We start from the raw sequence: 12,132 nt of genomic DNA, 5'->3' as shown, positions 1-12,132 counted from the left end.
CGGAATAAGGGGAACACGATCTCTGCTTCGACAAGACGTGCCAAGGAAACCGCTTCGCTAAACATGCTGAGGTGGTGTTGTAAAAAACGATTCAAACAAAGGCTTGGTAGCGGTGTGATGTCATGCCGCATAACACGTCAGCAGATTGGACTGGTGTACATTTTATTCTCTCTGTGGTGGAATGTGGAATTTATTTTGCAGAGCCGGACACTATCCTGGTGTTCATGATCTTCTTTGGGTTATTCAAGGGAGGAACCCGCCTTGCAATGCCGGACATTATGCGCGCCGGACTTATCATCATTGAAGCCTGGTTTAGGGGCTACTGAGGGAGTCCTGGACTAGGGGGTGTCCGGACAGCCGGACTATCATCATCCGCCGGACTCCAAGACTACGAATATACAAGATTGAAGACTCCGTCCCGTGTCCGGATGGGACTTTCCTTGGCGTGGAAGGCAAGCTTGGCGATACGGATATGTAGATCTCCTACCATTGTAACCGACTCTGTGTAACCCTAGCCTCCTCCGGTGTCTATATAAACCGGAGGGCTTTAGTCCGTAGGACACAACATACATTACAACAATCATACCATAGGCTAGCTTTAGGGTTTAGCCTCCTTGATCTCGTGGTAGATCCACTCTTGTACTACCCATATCATCAATATTAATCAAGCAGGACGTAGGGTTTTACCTCCATCAAGAGGGCCCGAACCTGGGTAAAACATCGTGTCCCTCGTCTCCTGTTACCATCCGCCTAGACGCACAGTTCGGGACCCCCTACCCAAGATCCGCCGGTTTTGACACCGACAGGTTGCGCATGGCCATTTCACTCGGCGTCCGTCGCCTTATGGTTTATGGCGACTCAGATTTGGTGATCAACCAAGTGATGAAGGAGTGGGACGTAAGAAGCCCAGCCATGACTGGATACTGCAATGCGGTGAGGAAGCTGGAAAAGAAGTTTGAGGGGTTAGAGCTCCATCATATACCCCGACTAAAAAATCAAGGGGCTGATGATTTGGCGAAGATAGGTTCCAAAAGAGAAGCCATTCCCAGTGGTATGTTCCTGGAGCATATCCATACTCCATCAGTCAAAGACGATCCTTTTACTAAAGAAGCTCCGCAGCCCAAGAGTGCCATAGATCCAACTGAAGTTGAAGTTCCAGCGGTGGTCGACTTGGTCATGGAAGTTTTAGTGATCACTCCCGAGTGGACAGTTCCATATATCGCGTATATCCTAAGAAAAGAGCTCCCAGAGGACGAAGAAGAGGCTCGACAGATCGTCCGCCGATCCAAAGCCTTTACTGTGATCAAGGGGCAGCTATACAGAGAGAGCGCGACTGGAGTTGGTCAGAAGTGCATAACGCCAGAAGAAGGTCGAATAATCCTTGATGATATCCACTCGGGGACCTGTGGCCATCATGCGTCCTCTCGGACCATCGTGGCCAAAGCATACCGAGCCGTATTTTACTGGCCAAGGGCGAATGAGATGGCGAAGGAGATAGTGCACAAGTGTGAGGGATGTCAGTTTTACTCCAACATGTCACACAAGCCTGCGTCAGCTTTAAAGACCACTCCACTCGTCTGGTCCTTCGCAGTATGGGGGTTGGATATGGTAGGCCCCTTGAGGACAGGTCGAAGCGGTTTCACGCATGTACTGGTGGCAGTCGACAAGTTCACCAAGTGGATTGAGGCTAAACCCATCAAGAACCTTGACGCCGGTACTGCTGTCAGCTTCATCAGGGAACTGATATTCAGATATGGAGTCCCGCACAGCATCATCACAGACAACGGATCAAACTTCGATTCGGAGGAGTTCAGAGCATTCTGCACATCTCAAGGCACACGAGTCGACTACACTTCGGTCGCCCATCCACAGTCGAATGGACAAGCGGAGCGAGCCAATGGCTTGATCCTCAAAGGGTTGAAACCCCGACTGATGCGTGACCTTAAGCATGCGGCTGGAGCATGGGTCGACGAACTTCCCTCAGTGCTTTGGGGTCTACGGACCACGCCTAATCGGTCGACCGGAAGAACTCCATTCTTCTTGGTCTATGGAGCTGAAGCGGTCTTGCCGAGTGATCTGCTCCACAATGCTCCTCGAGTTGAGCTCTACAACGAGCTGAAGCGGAACAAGCGCGGCAGGATGCAGTCGACCTTTTAAAGGAAGAAAGAGAGATGGCTCTGATCCGATCGACCATCTATCAACAGGACTTGCGTCGCTTCCACGCTAGAAACATGAAGAGTCGAGCCTTCCAGGAAGGAGATTTGGTTCTCCGAGTGGATCAGCACAAACAACACAAGCTTGCTCCTTCTTGGGAAGGGCCCTTCATCTTCACCAAGGTTCTCCACAACGGAGCGTACCATCTCTACAACGTCAAGCACAATATCGACGAGCCCCGAGCTTGGAACGCGGAGCTACTCCGCCCATTTTACACTTAAGTTTTCACTCGGATGAGTTGTAATAAAAGTACTTCTGTAGTTCATGTTTCACAAGATAATAGTGTCATAGTTTCCCCAATGATTTTGTCACTTTTATTTATTCAGAAAAATTTCCCCCTCAGTGGGTGGCTTAGCTGCGAATCCGTTTCGCCTAAGTTTGTAAAAAAAAATCCTTACCGAGTGGTGAGCCAGACTCCCACTCGGGGGCTTAGCTGCGAATCCGTCTCGCCTAAGTTTCAATAAAATCCTACTGAGTGGTGAGCCAGACTCCCACTCGAGGGCTTAGCTGCAGTCCAAGTACTCGCCTAAGTTTCAATAAAATCCTACCGAGTGGTGAGCCAGACTCCCACTCGGGGGCTTAGCTGCAGTCCAGGTACTCGCCTAAGTTCAAATTCAACGTGCGGTCGCAAGGAAGACGAGGTGCAGGTCGACTGCAACCCTCTCCTCCGAGCTACGCCACAAGTACAACGTGCGGTAGCAAGGAAGACGAGGTGGAGGTCGACTGCAACCCTCTCCTCCGAACTACGCCACAAGTACAACGTGCGGTAGTAAGGAAGACGAGGTGCAGGTCGACTGCGACCCTCTCCTCCGAGCTACGCCACAAGTACAACGTGCGTTCGCAAGGAAGATGAGGTGCAGGTCAACTGCGACCCTCTCCTCCGAGCTACGCCACAAGTACAATGTGCGGTCGCAAGGAAGACGAGGTGCAGGTCGACTGCGACCCTCTCCTTCGAGCTACGCCACAAGAACAACGTAAAAATCCTACCGAGTGGAGAGCAGACCTCCCACTCGGGGGCTTAGCTACAGCCCAGTGCTCGCCTAAGTTATAAAAATCCTACCGATTGGAGAGCAGACCTCCCACTCGGGGGCTTAGCTGCAGCACAGTGCTCGCCTAAGTTATAAAAATCCTACCGATTGGAGAGCAGACCTCCCACTCGGGGGCTTAGCTGCAGCACAGTGCTCGCCTAAGTTATAAAAATCCTACCGAGTGGAGAGCAGACCTCCCACTTGAGGGCTTAGCTGCAGCCCAGTGCTCGCCTAAGTTATAAAAATCCTACCGAGTGGAGAGCAGACCTCACACTCGGGGGCTTAGCTGCAGCCCAGTGCTCGCCTAAGTTATAGAAATCCTACCGAGTGGAGAGCACACCTCCCACTCGGGGGCTTAGCTGCAGCTCAGTGCTCGCCTAAGTTTTGAAAATCTTACCGAGTGGAGAGCACGCCTCTCACTCGGAGGCTTAGCCGCAGCCCAGTGCCTACTTAAGTGAATTGGGGAACAAGTCAATTGCAATAAGCGCTTCGCTTTAACCTACAAAAGACATCTCGAACCAAATACAAGCGTATTCAAACGTCGAATCCAAGTTCAGATAAATACCTAACGGAACCGAAAGTGCTCAGGCGCTAAGCCTGTTAAGGTTTATCGGTTACAAAATCACTCGGCATACCGAGGCAAATTTAAAGTGTCAAGCTCAAGAAGTTTTTTACCCCTCCTGTGGAGGGCTGGAAGGTGCAACAAACTCATCAAGGTCGATTCCATCCGCGATCCGAGTGGCAGCGGCGATGAAAGTCTCCATGAAAGACCGGAAATCATGCTTCTTGGTGTTAGCCACCCAAAGAGCCGCCAGCTTGTCTTCTCGTGCATCCTTGCAATGGACCCGGGCCAGACACAGAGCGACATCTGCACCGCACCTGGCAGAAGACTTCTTCCACTCCTGCACTCGACCCGGGACAGTGTTTAGTCGAGTGATCAGAGACTCGAGGTCATTCTAGAGCGTCTCCCTGGGCCAGAGCGTAGAGTCAATGCGGGAAGTGGCGACCTTCAGCCTTGCAAGATAGTCAATGACAGCAGCAACACGAGACTCGAGCCGGAACACGTTCATGGCGACTTCGTCATTCACCGGAGAGTTGATGGGGTCCAGGTTTGGTTCCAGTCGACCAGTCTCCTCTTCAAAGTTTTGGCAAAATTCTGCAAGCACAATCACCGAGTCAAGGCAACGGTCGAATGGAAAGATCACTGTAAAAATAATTGTTTGGTGCAAAGGATTACCTTCGAGCATGAGGAACAACTTCTTGGCGAGTCCGCCCAGATAAGCTTCTAGATCGTTCTTCTTCCCTGCCAACTCACTGGCCTTGTCATTCAGAGCAACTTTATCGCTTTTCAGTCGACTGACCTCCTTGTTGGCAATAGCAAGAGCAGCTTTCAGATTGGTGTTCTCTTCTTCAAGCTTGGTGAACGAAGCCAACTTCTTGTCTGCGTGTTTGGTCTTCTCTAAAGCTGTTTTCTGCATCTCAGCCAACTCAAGGTCTTTCTTCTTCTGGGCCTCCTTCACTTTGCTTGCAAAGTCGCAGCAAGGTCAGAAGTTGAATCAAATAAGGGGCAAAGGCAGTCGTCGGAAGCCTCACCAAACATACCTTTAGCTTCTTCCTTCGCCTTCGCCAAATTCTCCTGGACCAGCTTCAGATCAAGCTCGAGCTGGATATGCTTGTTCTCCAACTCGGTGTAACGAGCAGCGAGGTCGCAAGATTTCTACGAAGGACCAATCGACAGATGTCAAAAACAATTCACTTCCGAGTGACTAAGGAAAAATCATACGTTTCTAAGACTACAGCCGAATGCAAACATTCGACCGTAGTCTCGGGGACTACACCCAGTGGGTGCACTCAGCGTGCCCCCACTAGTTCTATCAAGGAAGAGTCGACCAGTCGACCAACAAAAAAAAACAGGACGTATTCTTCAGACTGTAGTCAACTGCCAGCAGTCGACCACAGTCTCGGGGACTACACCCAGTGGGTGCACTCAGCGTGCCCCCACCGGTTTGAGAAATCCATTCGACCTAGTCGAATGAAGGAAAACTTAACTTATAAAGCCTATGGTCGACTGCCAGCAGTCCACCATAGCCTTGGGGACTACACCCAGTGGGTGCACTCAGCGTGCCGCCACTAACCCGGAATTTCAATCGACACACCCAGTGGGTGTAGGACTACTACGGATTTCAGAAAGAAGAATTTTCAGATATCATATCCTAACAGAACAGGCGATGATCGACTGACCTGAACGTTGCTTTGAAGAGCGGAACTGGCGTCATAGGCTGCCTGGCTAGCCTCCCGGATGGCCTTCACCTGCTCCATCATGACTCCCGCCTGGCGTATCGCTTCTTTTGCAGCACTGGCTTGGTCCTCTGGGATGTAGTGGGTCGAGAAGAGTGAAGGCTGTGCAGCACTCGACGACGCGGGGTGAGCACTCGTCAATGGCACCGCGAAAGATACAGTGTGCCGAGTGGTGTTCTCCCCTTCTGTGACCAGTGTCTCGGGTGCTGGCACGTCCTGAGTCACCCTGCCAGCAGACGCTTTCTTGCTCCTCCTTTGCTTCAGCGGTTCCTCATCGTCGTCATCGTCAGGAAGGGTGATAACGACATTAGATGGAGCTACAGAAAAGAATCATAATTAGAGACTAAGATCCAATCGACTAAAAGACGGAATTACGAGTCATACCAGGTTTTGAAGTGGCAGAATCTTCCATCTCATGATCGTCAGCCCTGGCCGAGGTATCAGAAGTAGCAGCACTGCAATTCCAAAAGACAGTCGGTTGATTTATGAGTCGACCAAGATAAGTTCATGGGGAGCGGAAAAACTCAAGCAACATCATTACCCTGAGATAGTGGGGATCGACACCTTCATCTTCGGCAAGACCTTTGCCGGCTTTGATGGCGCCATTCGAGATTGCTTCGGAGCCTTCTCAGTTGGCGCTGGAGAAGTGGTTCGAGGGCGCTTGGTCGACTGCGCGACAGCTGTGACCCCCTTGCCACGTTCAGTCGCAGGGTCATGGACAAGCTTTGACCGCCTTTCCGAGCGAGGCGGTGCAACTTCCTCCTCCTCCTCCTCTTCTTCCTCCCCATCAGAGTCATCGTCGTCATCATCGTCAGCAGCGTCCGAATCCCAGTCCTCCTGGCTTTCGCCCCCACTACCTTCCTCCTCTTCAGTCGGCGTCTGTGCTCCATTGGGCATCGAGTATAGTTCGGTGAAGGCCTGACAGACAGCAAAATAAAGATCAATCGACCAATTTGCAGCGAAAGCAGAATAAGTATGGCAAGGGTACAATTGGAGATAAAGTAGGCATACCTTGTCTAGAGTGCTAGAATGGTCGAGTGGCGGAATCCTCCTGGCTCCTCGAGGGTTGTCTTTGTTCCCTGTGACCGCGGCCATCCACCTCTCTAGTGTGGCGTCGTCGACTGCTTCTGGGTGGACCCGAGTTTCATCCTCGGTTCCACAGTACAGCCACATACAATGGCCTCGGTACTGAAGAGGCTGAATGCGTCGCCTAAGGAAGACCTCTAGAAGGTCCATACCCGTCACTCCTTCCCGAACTAACTGGACTACACGCTCCATCAACATCTTCACTTGGGCTTTCTCCTCAGGGAGCACCTACAGAGAAGAGGGCTTGTGCGCTCGGTCCATAGAGAATGGAGGGAGACCACTCGACTGTCCCGGCGTTGACTCGTTTTGGCAGTAGAACCAAGTCGACTGCCATCCCCTGACCGACTCAGGGAGAGTCATGGCCGGAAAGGTGCTCTTGCTCCTCATCTGAATCCCCAGACCCCCACACATCTGAATAACTTTGGTCTTATCGTCATATGGACTCGCCTTTTTCACTGTCTGAGAACGAGAAGTGAATATGTGCTTGAACAGACCCCAGTGAGGTCGGCAGCCCAAGAAGTTCTCGCACATGGACACGAAGGCAGCAAGGTAGGAGATAGAATTCGGATTGAAGTGGTGGAGTTGCGCCCCAAAGAAATTCAAGAAACCACGGAAGAAAACACTCGGAGGCAGAGAAAACCCACAGTCGACATGGGTAGCCAGAAGAACACACTCACCCTCTTCCGGCTGTGGTTGCCACTCGTTCCCCGGGAGCCTCGCTGCTCCGTGGGGGATCAAACCCTTGTTGGCCATCTCGGTGAGATCCTTCTCGGTGATGGTCGACCGGATCCAATCCCCTTGGACCCAGCCTTGCGGCAGGCGGGACCTTGACGAAGATCCACCCCGACGAGTCGCTCTCCCCTTCGCCTTCCCCGTCACCATCGCCTTCTTCGCGTGCTCCAGAGCCGCCGTCTTCTCCTTCACCATTGTTGCCGTCGAAGCGCATGAGGGGTGGTTGGGCAGATGCGAGAGCAGGCGATGCGGGCGGAGGTGGAGAGGACAGAAGGGGGATTGGAGAAGTACTGTTCAAAAACCCTCGCCGGGTGCATTTTATAGAGCCGCTTCCGAGTGGATGACAAGTGGGCCCAGGCAATCCAATCACATCCCGAAACAGTCGCTCGGACGCGATACGTGGCGAAAAAGACGGCGCGGGAATCGAGGCTTCTATGCCCTATCCCATCCGAGCGCCGCGGTCCGCCCCGCTTCGTGCGCTTCCCAAAATTCGGATCCCGCAAAATCCGCTAACAGCAGATCGATCTTTCAGACGAGGGATTTCCCGCGATCCGTCGCTCGGAAATTACTAAGTTCAAAAGTTCACTCGACAAGAGAAAAGAATGGATCAAGGCGACTGAAAGAAAAGTTGCTGTTATCAACGAAAAGATTATTGGTCCAAAACAATGCATATCCAGAACACAAAAGCAGGTCGGAAATAATATCAACTCCTTTCCCACTCAAACCTCGATCCATTCGGGGGCTAATGATGAAGTCATGTACCTAGGGTAGGGTCATAGACCTGATCTAAGTACCCTACCCAAGGACACCCTCAGAAGAAACTGCCTTCCAGTCGACCAAGAGGGACTTCACTCGACGAACTCGAAGGACTCGACCATGAAGACTCACTCGACCACAAGGAGATCAAGAGTCACTCTGCATCCAAACGGTCTGTAATTAAGTAGTCTTTATGGCAGTTAGGACACTTTATGTAAGGCGTTACCAGTAACGTCTAGACTTAATGTACTTTAAACCCTGCATTACTGAGGGCCGGAGGGGTCTGGCGGACACTATATAAGCCACCCCCCTCCTCAGTGTAAAGGGTTCGCACCCCTGTAATCCATACACACATAATCCAGTCGACCACCTCCGGGCTCCGAGACGTAAGGCTGTTACTTCCTCCGAGAAGGGCCTGAACTCGTACATCCCTTGTGTTTACAACTGCTCCATAGCTAGGATCTTGCCTCTCAATACCTACCCCCCATTCTACTGTCAGACTTAGAACCACGACAGGGTGAGCGCGAGCGTGCGGTGTCTCGACATTTTGGGGGGTTAAGGGGAAATGCGAGGATTTTTCGGAACATGTATACTATAGTAGTGCAGTAGGGGAGAAGGTTGGCTTGGATCTCCTAGTGTAGTAGGGGAGAAGGCTGGATCTAATCTAATCGATGCCTCCCCCTCCCATCCCCTCACGCGCTAAACAATCACCATCATTCTCTCATATTCCTGTCTACAAAGGATGGATGGTTTTTCTTCTCTCTGTCTGAGTTATTGAGTTTTAGGGTACTTGAACCAAAATGTGCAGATCTTGTAAGAGCGGTTGACATGGTCTTTGCAATATAACTAAAAGACGGCTAAGCTGGTTGCAATAACTAAAAGACGACAAAACTTGCAGCGGGCAAGCTAATGTCCAAGGTGGGCGACTTTGAGGAGTTCCGATCAAAACACGTGCGACGTTCATTTGTGCATAGACTAGCTAGGAAAAGAAGGTTGTGCAAATCATTACCTCACGGGTGAGCTATTGGTGCCCGGAAATGTAAAAAAAAATATTATGTCACCTTATAAACTTCCCAATTTACTCGTGTCTCTAAAATTTTAAAGGTCATTTTTTTTAAATGCTCTAAAGTGTTACAATTTAGAGACGCTTTTTTAAATAGCATTAAAAACATTTGGGGCAAAGTGTCCCCAAAAGTTATTAGGGCGCTCCAACAAAGTGCCCCGAAAAGTTGATAGGCACTTTGGCTCATACAAAATGGTATGTACCTAAAATGGAAATTACTAAACAAGTCATCAGCCCCATTGCTAGTCTGAGTTGCCAAATCAAGCTGGGCGTTGCCTTAGTCTTCGTTAAACATGTCATTGTTGGCATCCATCCTAAGAACGACTTCAATGTGTGTAAGAACTTTCCCTGTAACATCATTATATATAAACAATGGAGCCAGACAGTATGGGGTCATCATGAAAGCAAAGCTAACCTAAATGCTTGTAAGCACTTGCCTTTGACATAAGGAGGGTTAAGATGTTGGTCTACATTACGTCGTTTAGATTCTACCGTGGGTCTTCCATGACTAAGTGTTTCATCTACACCATCATCTAAGTCATCTACAACATCATGTAGATCTTGTGGTGATCCCGTGCACATGCAAGACTTGGTTTTTGTTCCATCTGGAGGCATCTGGTTAGGCCACATTGTATTGCTGGATCCGCAAGAACCCCAGGAGCTCAGGAGAGTCGACATTCACTCTCGGCTTTTCCTGCTTCCCACTCCCTCCCCCCGTCGAACACCCGCGGGAGCCGAACGAACGAGCACGTTCCTGACCATCTCGGATCCCCTCATGCTCACCCCTCTCTCTCTCGGTAGCATGTAGACACTCCACCTCGTGCCTTGTGCCCACTTCCCCTTGCAAATCGCGCGCAGGAATTCCCTCCATAGCCGTCATAGACATGGCTAGCTGAGCTTCGGCTCCGGCCAAACAAAGAGCCAACCCATGTCCTGTCTTCAACCTGCACCACGTCCTGCTCCTCCTAATCGAGCCCCCAGTAGCCTCATTTGCCACTCGAGCTTGCTCGGTAGCCGGCACTATCCCAAGCACCTCTGCAGGCAACCACCACTCCGAGCCACTGCCACAGACCACCTACGCCCTCACCATTACTTTCTATCGCTTCCCTGTTAGAAAAATTAGGGTTTGTGGTCTACCCCCTATTCCTCTGCGCTTATCCGTAGTGCCGCTCACAATTCGCATATCTGAGGCTAAGGGGTAGGGACCTTCTTATACTGTGTTTTCAAAGAGTCCACCTCTTATACAGATAAGATTCCTAGTCTTTTCAACTAGTTTTTCGGGATAGAGTCCAGATCAAATTACCAACCACGATCATATTTGTCTGTTAATGGATTCTACCCGTTATGTCCCCGGAGCACGCGCTTGTGCGCAACGCGCCATAATAGAGTGTAAATTCCTCTAATTATGTAGACCAACATTAGGGCTGTAATCTAACTATATGATCTAGCTCCTTCCGATTATCAATGTACCCGGATAGTCTTTCCAATATAAATAGCATATTGTGTTCCACTGATAATCGACCAGCTTCCTTAAGCATACAACTTAAGTAAGTTCCAGCAAGTCATAATTCCATAATAATCATGTAAAGTAATTCCATGCATAAATACATGTATAATTCCATAATGAGGTATTCCGAATATTAGTAATTTCTAATAATTTGAATATAGTTGCAGGACACATAATTCCAACATCTCCCACTTGTCCCAAACGACCATTCAAATATTCGTAAACCCATACTCTTAACATGCTTGCCAAATACCTCATGGGATCAACAATCATATTAACACAATGTTGAAAACCCACAAAAATATAAATATGGGGATACTTCCCTTCAATATGTTTCCTTGCTGTGACACTTAAGATCACGAGAGACCTTATGTTTCCGCCTAATTATTCCAGCATAGCTGTCCTCGACGCCTCGAGTATTATTTCCTCGAGTGTAATTCCACACCTTGAGTATTTTGTTTCCTCAAGTGAATTTCCACATCAATTAGTTCCAGTCACATATATCAATAATATGAATAATTCCACATCGAGCCAAAATATATTATAACAGTGTTGAATAAATTTTGAAAACCACATAAATATCAAATCCAATTAGTAAATGAAGTTCCATAATTAACCATGTGTTGAAAGAAATTCCTGACTTCGGTCAGTGAACCTGCACCATATTAGTACTACAAAAAAAATTGAATATGTGTACCTGGACTTATTTTTCATCTTGTAGATAGAGTAATAGATTCCGCAATGTGTTTACCTTCAATATAAATTTCAGAACAAGTGACAGGTTGTGATGCACTTTCCACAATCTTATATGATGTGTGAGATTCCCTTAGTTGCTCGTCTTTCCTTCCACTGCTTGAATGCATCATAAATTCCGGTAGCTAAGGTATGATAATATAATGAAGATACATATCAATTCCAGTACCATTTATTATTCCATCTTCCCTCAGGAGTTCAAATATAATTCCTCGCTGAGTATGATTCCCTTTATCAAAGGTATTTTAATAGATTTGCAATTTTCCATAGAAACACTTCAAAATATTTTCTATGTATTTCCACTCGTAAAACATAGGATGTTTCAAATGTTCCTTTCATATGAAAGTTAAAAGATGACCAAGCTTTTAATTTCATCAATGTGACTTTATCATTGCAAACAACAAAACAATGTTAACGTATACAATAATAATGCAAAAAACTTTACACTTACATTTGTAGATGACCGCCTTGCGTCATTTAGAAAACCATATGACCTGCTATTCCGTTGATGTCAAGCTTGCTATTAGACCATACATGAATATGCTCAATTAGTAAACTGTCTTTAGTTCCTCTTTCCCAAAATTTCAGGGAAGAGAGTTTCCACAAAGTATATTTCCCTCTGCGTGAATAATTGAATAACAAGAGTGACATTATAATATTCCAGTGAGCCGAGTATCCTTACAAAAAAAACACTT

The sequence above is a fragment of the Triticum aestivum genome, chromosome 1B, assembly GCF_018294505.1.
Source record: "Triticum aestivum cultivar Chinese Spring chromosome 1B, IWGSC CS RefSeq v2.1, whole genome shotgun sequence".
Taxonomy (NCBI): domain Eukaryota; kingdom Viridiplantae; phylum Streptophyta; class Magnoliopsida; order Poales; family Poaceae; genus Triticum; species Triticum aestivum.
The sequence above is the reverse complement of the archived record's forward strand: the minus strand, read 5'-3'. Positions refer to the sequence as shown.